Here is a 20762-nt window from a genome sequence, read left to right on the forward strand (position 1 = left end):
TACCACCTCACAATGTGACATAGAGAAAGAGGGTAAGAAAAAGCCCTCCCTTGCTTCAAGAAGCGATAGCAGGTATGTGCATTTTCTGCTCTCCAATTTGCAGATGGTTTCTAAAAGAGGATCAAAATGTGCTCCCTTTTGTAATGGCCCTCTTAAGGAAGAAGACGCACTTGTCAGACGAACAAAGCCTGATCTTTCTCAATGCCACCTCCAGTCATTCTGCTCAAGTAGTTGTTGTCGACCACTCAACCTTTTATTTTTTATTAACCTAGAAATGCAATACAAAGCGTGATGCCAGGTCAGGCCAGCTACAAAAGGTTTATTAACAAATAAGGATCACAATGTTGCTCCTGAGTGTAACTAAATACTACAGTGACCAGGGCCGGATTTAGGTTTGATGAGGCCCAAAGCTACTGGAGGTAATGGGGCCCTTTATATGTCCAGCTGTCCTTTGTCAACAACAAATTGCCGCTGTTTTTCGTGTTGAATATATGCTATATGGAAATGAGCAAACCAGTAATATTTGAGGGAGGAGGCTAGCAGGCGGGGCCCATGACTTGCATTGTAGGAGCCTACACAACACAAAACACTGTTGCTGTTATGTAGGTTTTATTTTATTTGTTTTTTATCTTATATTTTGGAAATGTACATCCAGTGTTTTTTCCCTTTAAATCTTTAGGGGACCCCCAAGAGAGTGGAGCCCTAAGCTATAGCTTGTTTTTTGTTGTTGTTTAGTCGTTTAGCGTGTCCGACTCTTCGTGACCCCCTGGACCAGAGCACGCCAGGCACTCCTGTCTTCCACGGCCTCCCACAGTTTGGTCAAACTCATGTTTGTAGCTTCGAGAACACTGTCCAACCATCTCGTCCTCCGTCGTCCCCTTCTCCTTCTGCCCTCCATCTTTCCCAACATCAGGGTCTTTTCCAGGGAGTCTTCTCTTCTCATGAGGTGGCCAAAGTATTGTAGCCTCAGCTTCAGGATCTGTCCTTCCAGTGAGCACCCCGGGCTGATTTCCTTCAGAATGGATAGGCTTGATCTTCTTAAATCTGGCACTCACAGTGACTGACATATGCACTGGATATATAACTCAAGGTACTTTGATCAAAATTATGAGAGTCTCCGATTGAAAACAGCAGAAACTGATGTATAATGTACCCACCTTTCAAGGGACTGGGGGTGGAAATTGCCCAATGCCAACTACTTGGATCGCACACTGCCACACAAAAGCAGGGCTGCCAGAAGGGAGAGACTGCCAGCTGTCGTGCTTTCGCTGGCCCCAGGTGGCAATGGCTAGCGGCCATGCTGAGGGGGGGGGGGGGCAGGGTTGGCAGAGGCCTGTAGGTGGCGCTGTGCCAAAGGCCAGCTCAAACCTGGCAATGGGAAAAGCTGCCCCTCTGCCCTGGGCAAGTGGCCACCTCTCTCCCCGTTCGTGTTTCTTGTATGTCATGTTTCACTAGATTGCAAGCTTTCAAGCAAGCAGTGCTTTTGATTTTGGTACAGTGTCTAGCATAAAATATTTAACCTGCGACACCATCATCACCATGAGCAAAATACAACAAACACCATGTTAGCACAGCAAAGGAGCACATGCCAGCGTGTTTCAGTCAATTGCCGCCAAATGCTTGTGCAAATATCTGGGACTGAATGATAACTAAGTTAATGCCAGATGAACAGTTTGGGCGAGGGAGTCCCAAGAACTCTTCCCGGGAGCCAGCTGTCTTGTCTCAAAAGGCACATTTTATTTTTGAGAGTATGAGTTGTAGGCGTGATGGGATGTTCCCCCTACAAAATTTAAAAAACTGCATTTTCTATACTTTATAATAGACATCACTACAAAAAAAATCACCATGTATTGAAAGAAACTGGAGAGTCAGATTTTTCTTTTCTTTTCAGAGCTTAACATTGCTAAGTTGAGCCTTAAATATTTCAGGGTGGCATTTTGAACTGACAAACATGGAAATGTGAAACCTGCATGACAAGTAGCACCTGATTACCTCCTGCTATGTCCTGTGTTCAAAAAAGAAGCAGAAAAAAGAAGTGAAATGAAAAGAAGATGCTCCTCTAGAAGGCAATAGAATTACATAATCTTTGCTTTAAAAATGCATGCAAGATATCTCAGCCTGTCACAGGTAGAAGGTGTTTACGGCACATCTAGACAGATGCAAAAGAGTCTGCAGGCAGCAGAGGTTCGGCCTCGGCTCCTCCCGGCTTTGCTCTGCTACCTGCTTCCCAACACAGCCACCATAGAAAAAGTCCAGCAAGGGGATATCAAAAATTATTTTAACAGAAAGCCTAACTGTTTTTTGGGCTAAGCTAACCTTCTATGTTAAGGGCAGTTTAAAATCACAGGCCTGGTATTCTGAACTATAACTCCCATTACCCCTAGCTAGCATAGCCAGTAGTCAGGAGTGATGGGAGTTGTGGTCCAAAACATTTGACCAGCACCAGGCTGGGGGAGGCATAGGCGCTGGGTACCGCCCAATTTCGGGGGTGGGGGTGGCACACATGTCATGTGGTGGGAGGAGGTCGCAGCTGTGAGTAGACCCACTGAGGCCTGGTGGAGCTGCAGGTACACCCAAGAGTCCCAGGTACCATAGAAGTCCTAGAAGGGTGGTGGGTGGTGTGATGGGGGAGATCCCCAGGAAAGACTGAAGTGGGGAAAAGCCACCCCTCCAACCCCAAATCCTGTTGGTGAGAGTTGGCCTATGCCCCACCCCCACAGACCTCTGCGCATACAGTGATGATCTCTCCATTAACTTGCAAAGATGAAGGCATAGATCCATGTGAAAAATTTACACAGTTTTTGATCTTTCTCCCCAAATCACTGTGAGTGGGGGGGAAATCATTCACTGTGACTGAAAGCTAGATCTCAGCTTCTGGATTCTTCCCCAACCAAATTGGCCTCTCTCCAAGGTTGGGGGATGCGTTTTTTCACAGGCAAAGGCACAGAGGCACTCAGAAACTGAAAAAGTCCCTGATCAGCCTTGAGACAACTTTTGAATGAAACAATCTGACCTGGAAACATGAGAACCTTCCCTGATTCATCCTAATTTGCCTTGTGATTTGGAGTGCCCACAAAATCAGTACCAACCCCTAATATATGTATAAAACCAGGACAGAACAGAAAACAACATGCCACGGCCTATTAACATGCCGGTTATGGAAAATATTCATGACTCAATAGTGCATACAATTGGATTGACTCTAAAGCTACAGAGAGAAAAGCATTTTGAAATTTACATTTGGATTATCTGCACTTAGACAAATTCTCTTTGCAGCAATATTTCTGTCAGAAATAAATGGGGGAGACGCTGATGCTATTGTCATATTGCCGTGAAATCTAAGTAGAGCTTTTGCTAAGTCAAACCTAATGCACATTACTTTCTATGTCACACACACACACACACACTCTCACACAGCTGAATGGGAAAGATGACTTGCAAATTTATTTCCAACAAAATAGACCTGGAATGTGTCCCAGAGCTCAGCACATGCAAGATGACTAATGATGTAGCACTCCTAACAGATACTATTAGTTTTGAAAGCCACCTACAGCGCTGGTAGTTTCAAACAGCTTGTGATATACATAACAAGACACAAAGACGTGAATTAGATTCACTAAGGCATTCCCTTTAAACAGAAACACGGGATGAACCTTTACATATAATTTCCCCATTACTTCTGTTACAGAAATTATGTGGGGCGGGGCACATCTTTAAAGTTGTTAAATGTTACAAATATTATGCCTGAATGCATACTTTCAACTTGACAGCCCAGGGAAGTTACCTAGCTTTAAAAATAATATAAAATCAACCCCTTTGCCAGTTTCCTCCATTCCAAAGCTATTTTCCCCTTGAAAAAGGACTCCAGGAAGTGCCCAGAGGTGACAATTGCTGGACTCATTGTTAGCCAAGGGAAGCCAAATCTCATCACCTGACTCGCCTCAGGATCCAGACATGCAAAGGAAGTTCTATTGTACTTTTGGGTGGTGGGTACTTAAGACATATTTGTCCATTCTAATCTTATACCTGAGTCTTGCCCTGCCATATCTACTTATGCTAATCTTTTACCAAGGACTTGTCTGGACACGTTTGCCAAGGTTAAACTAGTGTAACCCCTGTCTAACCCCTCCCCATTTGTGACATGTCAGTGATGTAGCAATGATGCTGTACGAACTGTATTCTGGGATATGGTGGGAAAGTTTTAAACGTCTTTGTCACCCCATCCTCGGGGTTCAAATTTGCTCTTTGAACCTGTTGCGCAATAAACGGAGCTATTTGCTCCGGTTGGTGGCTGGACTGCTTCTTTATTCCACAGGGACCTGCGGGCTCTGCCCGACGAGCTGGGTGACTGAGTAGCCTCACACCTAGATTTTTCCATAACACTTCCCTCACAGGACTCTCAGATTGGATAGCATGAATTTATCGTATTCATTGATGGGTTGGGACCCACAAGATGGGTTGAGGTCTCAATAGCAGTCACATGCTGCCAGAATAACATAGGAACTGGGCAAGTATCTCCGCATAAGGAATTCCTCTAAGCGTTCACCAGCCTGAAGTGGACATCTTAATCCATGAAGGAGAAGGTTGTGCTATACATTTCTATGAGCTTTGTATGATCTAATAGACTGCAGGGCTGCATTGAATATTCAATACTCACTTCGGAAATAGGACATTTAGCACACAGAAAAATCGCCAAAAATTAGCAACAGGAATTCGCAGCCCACCAAATATTTGCAGTTCCAATGCTACTTGACATCCATTTTGTTCCCCTGGCTGTGACTGCAGTGCGGTGAGGGCAGAGGCACAGAACTGCCCTCCCCCTGCCCCTGGCATCATTGCAGTTTGCCGAGACAGGACTGGAGCAGGGGGTCAGCAGGGGCAGGGCTAGGTGGGTGCCTTGGTTCCTCATCCTCCTGGGAAGAAAGGGCCACACGGAGTGCTACAGGGCTCTGTCCTGGATCCGTTGTTGTTCAATTGAAGGGAGAGGTGTAGGGGTTGCACTTTGTGCCTAAGAAAGGTTGCTATCCGTAGTCCCTGTACCTTGTACCTGAAGTAAATTCCTAAGTAAATTCAGTAAATCCTTTCTTAATCTTGCTTTGCAGTTCCTAGCAAACAGCAGCAAGGCCATTTCCTGTGCTTGCCAGCTAAGCAGAAACTGCACCTATTTACCGTATTTGGTCAGACGGGGCAAGGGGCCGTTTACCGCACATGCTTCCTGCTGCAGTAACGCAAAAGAAGAAGAACACACAAACAAGGGAGGGAGGGGGCTTAGCTAGCCAAATACCTATATGCCATATAAGGAAATAAGTTGAAAGCTTGCCAGTTGATTGGAGAAGGTTTTGGGGGAGTTTAAGAAAGGAAGGGTGTTTTCTAACTATAAGAGTGTCTGCTGATGTGCACTTTGGGCGCAGCCAGTTTTTCAGAAGCGATTCTGCTGGTTGCCCCAGCATGCTGTTTTTTTCAATAAATCTCTTTTCTCTGACCAAGACGTCTCTGGAGTAGTTTTCTCCCCTCTGCCCACGGGGTCAGGCGGACCGCTGGACCCTCCAGGGTTAAAGATAAGCTTACACAATGTCTTTATAAACGACTTGGATGAAGGAATTGCGGGGATGCCCCCACTAAATGCTAGAAATTGGGAAATGATCAGATTTTGATTCTTTGGAGTATTGAAGTGAAGACTGGAGACCAGTGGAAAAATACAGGCTAAGCTTTCTTTCCAAGCCAGGGCTTCACCTTGGATAGAGGCATGAACATAACAAAAAGGTGTTGATGGCCCATCTAAGAGGAATCTTGGGTCTGGGCAGACAGGTTGCCAGGGTAACTGGGAGTGAGGGGACAGGAAAAGAGCATCTTTAGCAAGGTGTGCTGGGAAGAAGAAGCAGAAGAACAAAGAATGAGATCCTTCTTGGGCAGGCTTGGACTCCAGGGCTGCACTGCTGTGGGGAACAAGCCCCTCTTGAGATGACCATGCTGTAAGATCAGGACTCCCTCCATGCAGACTGAAGGTGCAAATTGGTGAATAAATCATATTTCGTAAAGCTACAACAGTCACCACTGTGTCTTCAACTCTCCAAAGGAGCAAAAACCCTGGGTGAGCACATGTGACCTCCTGTAATCTTGGTCCCCCTCAGCAGAGTGTGGGGGCAGTGCCCAACTTTTGTAACAATATACAAAATACAAATTCTAAAAATCTGGTCTTTGGTGGTGGTGTGATGTGGGGGAAGTAAAATAATAACAATAAAAAAGGCACATCGGCATTTGCAGATAAAAGTTCCAAACTTGCAGTGTCACTTTTCAGGAAAGTGAAACTAGCAAATATTTCACCCAAGCTGTTTAAGAAGCTCTGTCCTTTATTATTGTTAATGCACCAGCAAAGGTAGCCAGCAGTGAAAAGAGGCATCTTTTGAAGGTTGTGCTGACTACATTAGAAGCAAGCATTAATTCTTTGCACTGCTGCATAGTACAATAAAGCCAATTGGTTTCGGGTTGTGTTAGAAATGATGCAATATAAATGCAAGTTGTACAAAAGAGATTCAGCTTTATGCCTCATAAAGCAGACAGAATGGAAAATCAATATATCTTTATGCAAGTGATAGAGTTTAGAATTAATCACTGTACTTGGGTAAAGTAGCAGACCATTTTCCTAAGCAGAAAGAAGTCAGAGTAAGAAGGGCAAAGTAATTAACACTGAACAGGTATGGAGTGAGAGCCGAGTGGAAGATTTTGCAGTTCATGACAGGTTGCTTTGGTGCCAGAAGTACAGCTGTCAGCAATCAAAAAATTAGTTTTCATAGAAAACTTTGGTTCAGGGGCAAATGGTTTATAATTTGAGCAAAAATGTTCAATTTAAAACTTGGTAGCTGGAGCATAAGAAATTTATTCTAAAGTTATGATTATTTATATATTTTTTTAAAATCCTTCACTGGGATTGTAAGCCAGGTTGCCATCTGTTGCCAACAATGTTATTTCAAGCTTTGTATTCATAGAATCATAGAATTGTAGAATTGGAAGGGATCCTGGGGATCATCTAGTCCAACCCGCTGCAATGCAGGAATACAGTGGTACCTCGGGTTAAGAACTTAATTCGTTCTGGAGGCCCGTTCTTAACCTGAAACTGTTCTTAACCTGAAGCATCCATGACAGATGGCCATCCAACCTCTGCTTAAAACCCTCCAAGGAAGGAGAGTCCACCACCTCCCGAGGGAGACTGTCCCACTGCTGAACAGCTCATGGTCTCAGAAAGGTCTTCTTCCAGTTGTGTAGCCTGAATCTCCTTTCTTGTAACTTGATTCCATTGGTTTGGGTCCTACTCTCCGGATCAGGAGAAAACAAGCTTGCTCCATCTTCTTCACACAATGCATAGCTAGTTGACGGCCTGTTGAAGGATGATGCCCATCAACAGACTAACTATTGATGGAATTCACTGCCATGATATATGGTGACGTATGCCAACTCAGATGGCTCTAAAGGGGATTAGACCAATTCACAGAGAAGCAGCTTATCAGTGGCCTATTGTACATGATGGCTATGTTCTGTCTCCATTGTCAGAGGCACCACTTCCTGGAAGTCACAAGCAAGGAGAATGCTGCTGCCCTCAGGTCCTGTTCAGTCACTATGTGACCAGAATGCTGGACCAGATGGGCCTTGGGTCTGAGTCAGCAGGGCTCCCCTCACCTTCTTACGAAAGCACAGCATGCAGAAGCTCACAGCTTCTAAATGAGCTATTCCTCTGTGTTAGCTTTTCCGATAATGAATAGCATTTAGCACCATTTTGACTTAATTACCCAAGCACTTGCAAACATTTATTAATTTAAGCTTTTTATTATTAATTGTGTTGCACAATAACAAAAGGACAGTAGAAAGGAAACAAACCATTAATGACCCACGATATATAAAGATGTAATTCCAAAATGATTACTGTTTGCTTGCATCCTTCGGGAAGTGTCAGAAGAGATTGGTATATATTGTTGTTTAGTCGTTTAGTCGTGTCCGACTCTTCGTGACCCCATGGACCAGAGCACGCCAGGCACTTCTGTCTTCCACTGCCTCCCGCAGTTTGTTCAGACTCATGTTTGTAGCTTCGAAGACACTATCCAACCATCTCGTCCTCTGTCGTCCCCTTCTCCTTGTGCCCTCCATCTTTCCCAACATCAGGGTCGTTTCCAGGGAGTCTTCTCTTCTCATGAGGTGGCCAAAGTATTGGAGCCTCAGCTTCAGGATCTGTCCTTCCAGTGAGCACTCAGGGCTGATTTCCTTCAGAATGGAGAGGTTTGATCTTCTTGCAGTCCATGGGACTCTCAAGAGTCTCCTCCAGCACCATAATTCAAAAGCATCAATTCTTCGGCGATCAGCCTTCTTTATGGTCCAGCTCTCACTTCCATAAATCACTACTGGGAAAACCATAGCTTTAACTATACGGACCTTTGTTGGCAAGGTGATGTCTCTACTTTTTAAGATGCTGACTACTTTTTAAGATGCTGTCTACTTTTTAAGATGCTGTCTACTTTTTAAGATGCTGTGATTGCATCCCAGTACTGCTTTCGCCACTCTTTTGTTGACTATGAGGGCCACTCCATTTCTTTTGCGGGTTTCATATATATACTGTAGACTATTTGCTGAAGGTTGTCAGGAGGGAGAGTTTTAACCCTTTCCTAGTCCACCTGCCTGGCTTCTCTCTCTCTGTTCCTCCTCCCCATTCCCCGATTCACAGGTCATTGAGTGGCAGGGTGACTCTTGAGCCTCAATGCTTTGCTTCCAAAAGCCAAACACTCTGTGCCCTAAGGAGGAGCATGAACTGCACCACCAGCGCTACCCCCAGAAAATGAAAGCTGCATTTGCCTTGGGAAGTAGGAAAAGAAGCAAAGTTCTGCATTTCCCCCTTTCTTTTTCTCCTTCCTGTAACAGAGCTTCCAGTTTGTAGGTGAAGCGTAGCTATCTTCAGGAAGGGGAGGGGGAGGGTAGGATAGACAATATTCTTCCCACATACCATCCTTTACAGGGCCCAATCTACTCAGTGTCTGACAGTGGGCAGATTTGTTCCACCTAAAACCTTATAATAATCCACATCACAAATTTAAAGCACATTCTACACACATGACCTCTCCCAAAGAATACTGGGAACTGTAGTTTGTTAAAGGTACTGGGGATTTTAGCTGTGAGAAAGAAACCCCAGCTCCCAGTATTCTTTGGGGAAGCCATGTGCTTTAACTGTGTGTTGGCTGCACATTATGGTATGGCTCTGCCCCTTATCCTTAATGCAACACTGTCTTTTCCCCCATAAAAACAAATGACAGCAGCCAATTATATGGGCAAAAATCCCCCTGGTGATCCCAGTATTTAAGATCTGGCATCCTTTCCACTTCAGTGGCAGCTTGTTTACTTGGTTTTTGTTCCCCAGAACTTCAGTGGGAGCCACTGAGAACAGAGTCAACCCCAAAACTTCTTGACTCCATCACAGACATGATTTCTTTCTCAGGCTTCTTCCATCTGATAGGATGCTGGGAGAGTGAGGTGGAACATTGGGAGCTGGCTTTGAGAGAAATGAAGACACCAATTCTCTAAATAACACATGCAAAATACCCACTGTATGTTGGCAGTACCTTTGTTTTCGGTTACAATCCTATTATAAAGACGGGCATTATTCAGAGAGCTGTTTACCAATCCGATTATTTTCCTCTTCTGAAGTGCAACCATGGATTACCTCATATTTAACACTGCAAAAGTAAACAAGGGCTGTAAACAGAAAGAGAAAATGACAAGAGATACCTGATGCTTGAGAGCCAACCTAGGCTTACATGGTGGGGAGAGAGAGTTGTAGGGAGGGGCTCGTGTTAAAATAAAAATAACTGTGGGAAGCAGGAATTGGGAGTGGAGGAGAGGAAGCAAAAGAGAGTTGCTTAAAGAGGGGACACCTCTATTTTCAGAGAGAGGACAGAGGCACAAAGCTTTTATACAATGGCCTTGCAGTTACAACTGGGGATACAGGGTGGTTGTAACTGTGAGAACGTGTTTATGTAGACTCGGCGCTTGTTGTGCATGTGATGTGATCGTTTCAGTGTCATGATACCTCTGAATTATGGCACCCAGGTATGGCACTCAGTATCAGAGACATGTACTGTGTGAGCAGAGAGACAGAGGATGTGGGCATAGGTGCATGATGTTCTGTGGGTCTTGACAGCTTCCCCAGGTGATGGCATTCACCTGGGTCCCAGGTCATGACACCCAGGTATCAGGAAGAGGCTCTTGAGGGAAGGTTGAAGCTGACATAGCAACAGCTTGCCTGAGATTATGTAGTTGCTGACAAGGTGAGCTTGGCTTGGGAATTTCTGGGCTCCAGGAAAAGCCTACAAAAGCCCTAGATGTGGGCTTTCTAATAATCCAGTAAGAGGATTTAAGGACAAAACTGGAAATTGGCAAGAAGAGCAGCTAAAACTGCTGAGGAACATCAAATCTCCTGCATGAGCCACATGCATCTTGGAATCACAACTGTACATGTACACACAAATTGTGGAAATAGGCTTATGTGAATTCATATCTAGAAAATATATATATTCTAAGGATCTAAATTGCACTGCAGAATATAATGCAATATAGACTCAGCACGCTTGACATTATTTTATAAAAGCACAGATAATGGAGTATTAATGTACTGATTCTCCATGCTTTAGAGTCATAATAAAATAATTTAATGCACACTGAGAAAACAGTTTCCTGAGTGACTTACAAATATCAACAGCAAGACACTCCCTTTAATCAGATTTAGCATGTAAGGCAACTCCCAATCCCCTCTATTTGTCCCTCGCACCTGGTATTCAGAATATATGTTGCCTATTGGTTTATCTATATTTTATTTAAGATTCAGTTTGTATCCCATCATTCATCACTTTCTTGACGCCAGGACCTATGGGTAGGGGGGGATCTATTCAGCATTCTTGGATAAGACTTCATGTAAACTGCAATATTCTTGGATATCCCTTTTTGCTGGTGAATATAGGCCCACAGCTAAGGGACAGGGGAGCAAGCAGGAGGCCTCAGGTTCATTCCACAACATCTACTTAGTTTAGTGTTTGTTTGTTTTTTAGCGGGTTTGGGAAGTCCTTTGCTGGGAAGGTGAGAGGACCATGGCTCACCAGAGGAGACAATGCTGCGCTGGATAGATCAATAAGCTGACAATATAAAGGAACTTATGTTGTGAGCAGCACATCCTCCCAACAAACTTATTTCATTGGAGTCAGAAGTCTCTTTGGCATCATCTTGATGAGGAAGAATAAAAAGTTGGGGACGCAGGTTAAGGCCACAGCTGAGCCCAAAATGTTTCCAATTCCAACTGTCGAGCAAAGTCAGAAAAGAGATGGGCTTTAGGTTAAATAGATCCTTTTAAAGAAACTGATTGTTTACCACAGACTTGTATTCAGAAAAAAATATATTTGTGCTTTTCTGAGCCTCTGTCCCCTGCTGCTCTGAGGCAGGTGTTCAGATAGGAAATAATACAGGTTAGCGTTAAGAATACGGAGAGCTCCATTTCACACACTTCCACCTCAGCGGGTGAGACGCATCACTATAATTATTGTTCAAACCACACAGAAATTCCTCTAAATAGCTTCTGAAAGCTTTTCGGTCATGAAAGTCTCCCTCCCACTCCTCTAACACATCACATAAGGAGAAAGAGGATAGATATGAAATATACTATCTATGGAGAACACTGTCCTTTCTCACAAAGCAGTTTCACTTTTCTAGCCCATGCCTTTGTCTGCCAGATCAGTTGATTCTACTACCTTGTCACATGTGGGAACCTCATTTTGTGTAATCCTGCACATACCTTGAAACAAGCCATTACGGACGTAGTGTGGCTTAATTCTGAGCAAATATGCATATGACTAGGTTAGCTGGCCAATTTTCTATTGAAAACATACCCCAAAGCAAAACACAATGCTAAAATGTCTCACATATTATTTTTTTGAACACTACAATAAGCTCAGTAGCATCTCTCCACAAAATACAGATATATCCTCCAACATGAATCACACATACAAAAGCAGGAAAACATGGACCTGGGCAGGAGTGGAAGAGGCCAGGGCTCGTGTACCTTTAATGCTTGTGAAAAAGAGAGAATTTCAGCAGATACAGCTTGGGGTGGGGCGTTGAAGGGGGGGGGTTCCTTCTGAGGATTGTGCTTGTTGGTGCAAACATACAGTATACACAGAAAGGAGAATTTCTGGGTGCCAAGATCCAAGTTTAGATCAAGTTCTCTTGGGTGAGAGAACCCCAACAGAGATTTAAAGTCACAAAATATGCAGCAAAGTGTGGAAATATAGGCTGTCAGACCTTTAAAATATGTCCTTCTGGGTGAGTTCCAAAGTTTCTCATTTTCGCTAGCATGGGAAAAGACCACACATTTGGTAAGTTAAAAATGGCATACTTACAGACTCTTCAAAGGTGTGGTGCATGTGCACACACATCAGATAGAAATGTTGCACAGGCAGTAAAACTTAGCTTAGTTACAAAGTGGTGAAAGTTCCTTGATTATTGGTCTGGCGGGAGGAAGAGAGTGAGAGCCTGAGCAGAAATTTGTGTGGGCAGAGTGTGGGTTCATGAGGAGGAGAAATTTATCACAGGATGCAGGCAGAGGGTAGGGTTGGGCTGAGAGAGAGAGAGAGAGTTTTGGTGTGGACAGGGGGTGGGTCGCGGAGAGCAAGAGAGGGGGGTTCCATTGCAATGGCCTGCTACGGTGGACTCTCAGGTTTTGTGTGGGCGGGGGGAGGTCAGAGAGCGAGACAGGGGTTTTGCAGGGGCCTGGTCCGGTGTGGGAGAAGGAGTTTTTGTATGGGCAGAGGTGGATTGAATGGGCAGAGGGGGTTCTGGTTCCCTTCTGTCTGGTGGAGAGCTTTGAAGTCATTTCTGCACCAGGTAAAGTGATTTTTAGCCCCCCAATTCCCCACCAACCTGTCCTGTATTTTGCCTAACCTGTCCTTTATTTTGCCCAACCAAAGGTGGCAACCCTAATCCAGTTACATTAGTCTAGGGTTGCCACATCAGTTAGTAAGGCCCAAGGACATGGAGAAGGTATTTGGTTTGGTCTGGGTGACCAAAGTATGCTTGATCGCATAGTTGATCTGGTTGTACTTAGTATGCGATAAGTGCAACATAAGCAAATCCAGTCCCATTTACTGTAAGATTAGGCATTTATGGATAAGTGCATTTCAAAGAAGCTATTCACCTTCTCTGGGACTCACTGTTTTCTGTGTAGCTTGGCTTTGGAGTCTCTCTCTCCCCCTGTCCCTCATACTCACACACCAGCAAGGAAGGCAGAGACAAAACCACCAGCCCACTCTCAGCTGTGCAACTGAGCATCCAAGCAGAGTCCCTCAATGCTCAGGGCTCCGACTCTTTTGGGAGGCATCTTTTCTTAGCTGCTAAGCAACCGCCCACCATGGCTGGCCATGTGGACAGCTGATTGCAAAAGAAGATTCCCACTGCTCCAATTTTAGCTTGGTTTTTCCTGAAAACTATGGAGGGTGGAGAAGTGTGGCTTAAGAACAGGTAACACAGAAAGGATTATTTCTGAGAAAATGGAGAGGCTGAGCCAAGGGGGAAAAGAAAATATAACCCTATATCAGAGAGCAACAATATGAGGCAAAGAACTTTTCGTTTAGCTGGTCATCTCATCAGGCCTCCTAGTGAAGACTGAATGCTTCCCCCCCCCCCCAGTCCTAAAAGGACATTTTAAAATGTGAAATGCAAATACAATAAACATATGTATTGGATGGGTGTGTCAGCATCGCCCTTGAGCCAGTGCCACCAACTGGACTCAAACACTTCAGCCCCGACTGGGCTAGGCGAGCTGGGCAGCACTTCCAGAGACCACCTTCTGCACAGGAACAGGTCAAAGTGCTGTGGACTCACAGCTTAGAGTTGTGAGCACCAGATTCACTCCAACAAGAAGACAGTCGTCGCACAGCAGAGTATAGCAGAGTACAGCAGAGCATAAACGACTCGGAGAGCAGCTCTGTAGAATATCTTCTTTATTCTATCTACAACTATAATATACAACTATATACAGAGCTAAATGAGGTCTAAACTAAAAAACTGAACTGCACTGAGTGTCTGCAGCTGCTCTTAGCAGCAACCTTATCTATACACGCAATCTCTAACACTCAGTCTCTCTCTCTCCGACACACTGACTGACTGATGTTAGGCTGGAGCGGAATAAGTAGAGAGCAGAACACCGCCCCTCCTCTCTGGAGAATCAGCAGAGCACATCAGCAGATTCTTGGATATGGGAGGGGTGAAATCTCCTCAGGATTTGCTGACTTAATGGCATGCTCTGCTTAAAGCGTGAGACAGCCTCATTCTTGGGGTCAAGATATGAGAGCTTCCTCATGTTTTACTCCTTTTTTCCTACAACTGATAAACTGACCCTGATAAACTGATAAATATGCACCTGCTATGCTCCTCGTGACCTTCCAAAGAAAGAGAAAGAAGGCACTGAGAAATTACAGGCTGGTCCATCTGATCTTGTTGACATCCATCTGTTTTGAGAGACAATGGAGTGTGCCTCCAGGGGTGAAGTGAAATCTCTGTGCTACAGCACTGAAGTGACCCCCAGGGGCACAAGCCTGGGCATTGTGTCTGGAGGTCCTGGACTGCCCTCTTTCAGCCTGGCTGAACTGGACCAAAGGAAAGGAGGGCAATATGTTTGGCACCAACCGGGCTGCAGGAGTTGCTGGAGGGAGGCGTACAAGGTGCCATCCAACCATTTTAGGGACTATACTCTGGATTTGTGTAAGGTTTACTGCTTAACTCCTTCTTCTCCCAAATATATCCCGCAAGGCAGCAGATGCTTAGGACCAGAGTTTTCCTTCTTCTGGATGGACTGTCTTCCTAGGTTGATGAGCCCCATCTGCCCCTCACTTCCCTCTACAGCATGTGCAGAAACTGCCTCCTTGACCACTGGCCCTGCCCACTCAATCTGACAGAGCCTGTCTCTGCATGCAGGGGAAGTCTCTAACTCACCACAGGTTTGAGACCCATCAGCTACCCTCACCCGGTTTATCTGGTCAGTCGAAGCTATTTCCTAGGGTGCTAACACCTTCTAGGAGCCACAGGTGAGAGCTGAAAGATGGGTGGGGACCAAAGGCAGACAAACTACCCCAAAAGGAGCACAACGTGTCTCCCACCAGATGTACTGCCCACCCTCCGTACCCTATACACCCCACAATCTGATCTATACTAAAGAAGATTATAAAGCATCTATTTGTAAGCATATTGATAACAATGTCATGATTACTAGGAGCCATTATGGACTTGTCACAAGTAAATCTTGCCAGACTAATATTATTTCTCTTTTTGGTTGGGACACTAGGTTAGTGGATGTAGTTTTTCTTGATTTCAGCAAAGCAGTTGACAAAATCTCATATGATACATGCATACGATGTCAATCAGGCAGAAGATATAGAAGCATGATTAGTCGCACCAACAGGGTAAAGAACAGCTTCTATCCGTGGGCTGTTAGGCTGCTGAATGAAAAGATAACAACAGGGCAACAGGACTTTCGGGTTTGGTGGGTGCTCGTCAGTAAATGAGGGGAATTAAGACTAAGAGAGCTGAGTGGGGGGTGCTCGTGTAATCTCACTGTATACAAGATGTACAAGTGACAATAAAGTATTTCACTTTCAATTAGCAAACTAATCGTGCGAGGGCTAGGTAACAACACAGGATCTTAAATTGCAGGATGGGGAATTTCAGTAGAATGTTAGAAGATATTTCTCAAAGGTGGTAAGAGTAGTTGAAGGGTTGAGTAGTTGTGGGCCTCTTCTCCTGGAGGTCTTTGAGCAGAAGTTGCTCTATCTGCGCTATCTCACATTTTCTGCGGTGAGCAGGGGACTGTAGGAGTGACCTGCAAGACCCCTCCATCTCCGTGAGTCTTTTCTTCAGCTCAGGTAGAATTATTAAGCTGAAGTGTCTCTAAGCAAGCAGGATTGATCACATTTACTATAAAGATGCTGCATCTGTGACCCAGTTCGGATCCATGGGGGACATTTCCCTATCTGCCAAAAAGAGGTCTTGCCATTTGGATTGCTGTTCAAAATGTATTAGAGAAGGATTTAATTAACCTGAATACTCCCTACTTGTTCTACCAGCTGCTCCATCAGTTATGTGGTCCTTTTCTGGGTTTTCATGCCATTTCCAGATGCTGTTTTGCTTCAGCTTGCTGTGAGCCGGATTATTGCTTGATTCATGAGGCTAACAGAGTGAAGAGACACCAGAACCAGAATTTTTTTAAAATAGTTTTTTAAGTTATGTGTCTTTGCTTTTCTGTTTATATGCATAAAATACCATTTGCATAAAATACCATTTGGTATTTTATGGTATTTTATGTGACCTCGTTGTTTTTATTTATAGTTTAGAAATTATTTATTGTAATTGTTGAGAATTTCTGTTTAATTATTTTTGCTGATATTAAATTTTATTGTGTATTATTATATGCTAATGGACTATTGAATATTGCTTTATTTGATATAAGTTTTTATTTTAAAGTTATGTTTTTATTATCACATTTTCGTCTTAGTTCAGACTGTTGTAAAGTGTACGAACTTCGTTGTGTCTTCATCTTGTAAACCACCCTGTGTATAGTAATACAGAAAAGTGGTATACAAATTAAAAGTGAAATGATAAAGAAATGAGATGCTGGGAATCCTTGAATCTCCTTATCACTACAATGGCACAAATGTTTCATTTGTGCAGTCACACAGTTAAGGGAATACACAAAAATTTTAGGAATGATTCATTTTGCCGGCCTCTGGCAGACGCATACTCAAATTCTGGTTGTCCATTAGTGCGGCTATTAATTTTCAGTGACTGGCTGGAGGCAGAGGAGTGGTGGGAGGCACTAGCTGGGGAAGCCCAAGGGACACCCCAGGGAGGAAGGCTCAGAGCCAGGAGATTGGTGGTGGGACACCAAGGAGAGGTCAGAGGAGAAGAGTGGGGGGAGAAGTTGTTGGATGCTGAAGAGGCAATGGGATTTAGTGAGCAAGGAGAGCCTGTGGCAGAGAGAGTTCAGACTCAGAGGCTGAAGCAGATGGAGGGTGAGGAGAGGCTGCAGAAGAATCCCAGGAGATCCAGCTCTCCTTCTGCAACAAGCTCCCCTTGCCCCTTGTCTCCAAGGACACGCAGGATGGTGCGTAGAGCAGAACAGAGAGTACAGGTGCCCAGGCTGCTTAGGAAACATCCACCAGGGGACGAGCCTTAGCGCTGGCAGAAGGAGGGCACCATCAGTCCTGGTAACTGCTCTATAGGGGCAAGACTTGCTGGAAAGTGATGTTGAGTTGTATGCCGTTCGTTCTTTGACTAAAGAGTTAACTTCTCTGACAAACTCTGCTTCTTTCTTGCGGACCTGCGTCTGACTCCAGCCCTGACACACATATGTACTTCGTTCACAAATGCACTTTTGGATGACTGCACAGTAGATCTGCTAAAAGCAATGTAGATTGTTGTAGACCTGCTCTCCATTTTTATTAGGCCCACTATACACTAACAGAACCCCAAATTTAACACAGGGTTCTGCTTTAAGTGTAATCTACCTGCCACAGTATTTTTCGGTAGACTGCACTCCTTATGAAAAGACGTTCAGGCATATGACAGTGAGACTGTTATTGCAGTTCTGCTCCAACAGCAAAGTCACAAGAAGTCTCCAGGGCAAAAGAAGGGGAAATAGGTGCTTATATGTTTTTCTATAAAATGTCAGAAAGCTGCAGCAGAAGCTGTTCATTCCTCATTTAAAAAGCGTGCAAAGAAGTGAAGGAATGACATAAGCAGAGTCACCTTTCCTCACACCGATGCCTTGAAGAGGTGAGCAACTGAGAGGAAAGATGTGGCCTTTGTCCCCCACAAAAAAACCACAGTTTATTATTCTTTGTGCAAGAAAAAGCAAGAGTGAAATGCCCTTAATATTCTCTATCATTCACAAGTTCCGATCCAGCAATGTCTTAGTCATCAATCCTATGCATCCTACTTACTCACTTCAGTGTGACTTACTCCCAAGTAAATGTGCCTAGGACTGCAGCTTTACTAACTTAATGGAGTTCTAAACACAAAATCTGCTTGCAGAAAAATTATCAGGGAGGGATGTGGGCAAGTGGATTGTTTTCAAAGCCACCAAATTTGTCTGATCTTTTCCTCCAAGCCACTGAATCCAGTGGCCATTGCCACAACTTCTGTCAGGGTGACTCATAACTTCGTGATGCAAGCAGGAAGTTTCTTCTTTCTTGTCTGTCCTGGCAGCTAATACCAATCAATTTCATGTGACACTTGTGCGTCGAGGTCCCCCAGGCCACCCCAATAACTCACACTTCACACATCAATTTTTGTTTAAGGTTTTTGGCATGAATTTGGCCACAACTTTATTTAAATACACACACGTGAGTGGTTGCTTAGGCATTGGTTACGACTATCTGTCCTTGCCCCAGGGCCAGAACTGACTTCCGGATTTCAGTGGAAGCCAGTCAGGGAGAACCATATTGAGGAGAAATGAAGCTGGACATCAGTCCCCCATCTCTCACCCTCATGCCCCCTGGGGCTTGCACGGCCCAAGTCGGATGCCAGGGACAAGGACGAAAAGAATGGCAAGCCCCCGGATTCCTTTAACGGAATTCCCTTTCCGCACCACCATTGGAGGGGTAGGCACTTACCCCTCCACCAACCAATTTGAACCAATGCCTAACCGCAACCTTACAAGTTGTGACGATTTGCTACAGAGTAGGCAAAAACCAAATGGCCCCAGCCAATCAGCCAAATGGACAAAATTCCTACCAGGCCCCTGCCCCAAAGCAGACGACCCCATGACAAGCATAGCAAGGTCAGAGGACAACGAACCCCCCCCCTTTTCAGGGAGGGTGGGCGGGTGATCTGGTGCATGCAGCCCAAGAGAAGGCCCCAGGCTGCGAGCCCTGCATTGAAACCTCGGACCCCTCCCACACTTTAGCAACATATCATTCCCCCCAGCAACACTCCTTGCCCAACCACAGCATGTGGCCAATTTGCCCAACAACAGTGGGGTGGCCTTTAGGCCCCCACCACAACAGGTGCTCTCTATTATGGAGAACACGCTTTACGAAACATGTGTGATGATTATTGACTGATTATTTCATTTCTAGGCTCAAGGAAGGTGGCCCTTCCTCAGGCTGCCCACAGCTGTGTCCCATTCAGCTGCACTCTCCACATCCAGTTCCAGGCGCAGGAAGTTTGTTGAGTTTCCCTGGGGGTCCAGAGGATGGGGAAAGGGCCCTTCTCCACTCACAGCTCTTTCTGCACCCTCTGTCCTCTCCTCCTTCTCCAGCTCTCTCTCTCTCTCTCTCTCTCTGAATTGTATCTCTACTCATCATTCAGTTACCCACTTTTTCTTTAAAGTGTTCGGTGTGGTGGGTGCCTCTCTTTGGTGCCAATGAGGGGTAATGATCATTTTAAACTTCTCAGAAATTAACAGCCAAGGCCACAATCGAATGAAGCTACACATGCAGAAGAGGAAGGAACCACAAAATCAAGGAGTGGCTTTTCTGGGAGCTCCGCACAGATCCCCTCTTGAAATTCTCCACCCTATTCGTGGGCAAGAGATATTGGGGGGGGGGGGCATTTGACCATGTTGCTCAAGAGGGAAGAGCAGAACATATCAGCATCCCATTGAGCTCTCGAGTTCCTCGTTTAAATTGCTTTGATTTTTATTAATTGGATTGTTTCATGGTCTAGCTTTGTTATGGATATTTATATTTTAATGTTTTGATAGGATTGTTTAATTGTATACTTTAATTAGAGCAGGTTTTTCTATTCTAATGTTTGTGTCCCTAGTTTTAATTCATTGTTAGACCACTTAGAAGCCTACTTTAGTATCAAGTATTTTATCAGCACTCATACTGCTGAACAGCCAAGATGACTTACAGTTGAAAATGTTTCACTGGATCATTTTAAATGTGTTTGTGGGATTTGGGGAGGGGCGTTACTGGTTTGCTTTGTTCTTGTTCTTATTATGTATTTCATGTTTTAGTTTTGTATTTTTATGCTGTGAACCACCCTGAGATCTTTGGGTGAAGGGTGGTATACAAATTTAATAAATAAATAAAACCAATAATAAAATCCTGTCCCAAATTAAAATAAAAGCACTGCCAGGATGGTTTTAGGGCCATAAGCTTATGGGAAACTCCTATGGCAGCCTGATGCTCACTAACTGGGAAAGAGATGAGGCTGCTCTTTGGAAATGTTCTGTAATCTGGTAAAAAGCATTGAACAAAACACCACTAGGACCCAGGGACATTTCAAGAATACTTTGATTTTAATTTAAAACAAAAAAAAAATGCACCCACTGCCCAAGAGTTAGAATGCAGGCAAGTGGGGAAAACAAGCCACATGAACATTAAGAAACCCAAACAATCATTGCGGAATAAGTATGCAACATTCCAGGAAGGAAAGATAATTATTGCAGAAAAATACACCACTTGCCCCCCAAAGCCACACGGCCCTTCTATTTTCATTTTAGAGCCAATTGTAATGGAAAGATCGGCTGTGGAGATAGTATTCTATGGTTTTTACCCTAAGAGATGCAGCATTCCATAAACCTCAATTTAGAAAACCTTTCCATGAAGTAAACATTTTTAGGCTTCAAGAAGCTTTCATTCTGATCCTTCCTGACAAGCTCATGAGTTCACCACTTCCTTTCTGTCTCCTCCTAAGAGGCTGGGAAAAGGCACTGGTGGGATCTGAAGGGTATTAGGATC

At 44.4% G+C, this 20762-nt stretch overlaps 1 long non-coding RNA gene across 1 annotated transcript; it reads left to right on the plus strand.

Moving 5' to 3' along the window:
• The first annotated feature begins 31 nt into the window (after window positions 1-31).
• LOC310763160 lies at window positions 32-9646 on the plus strand. The gene is made up of 3 exons (XR_014548522.1): window positions 32-72; window positions 1892-2066; window positions 9476-9646. It is a non-coding gene; the product is annotated as an uncharacterized lncRNA (long non-coding RNA).
• Window positions 9647-20762: the final 11116 nt, after the last annotated feature.

The sequence above is a fragment of the Podarcis filfolensis genome (genome assembly GCF_964270895.1).
Source record: "Podarcis filfolensis genome assembly, chromosome: 5".
NCBI lineage: Eukaryota > Metazoa > Chordata > Lepidosauria > Squamata > Lacertidae > Podarcis > Podarcis filfolensis.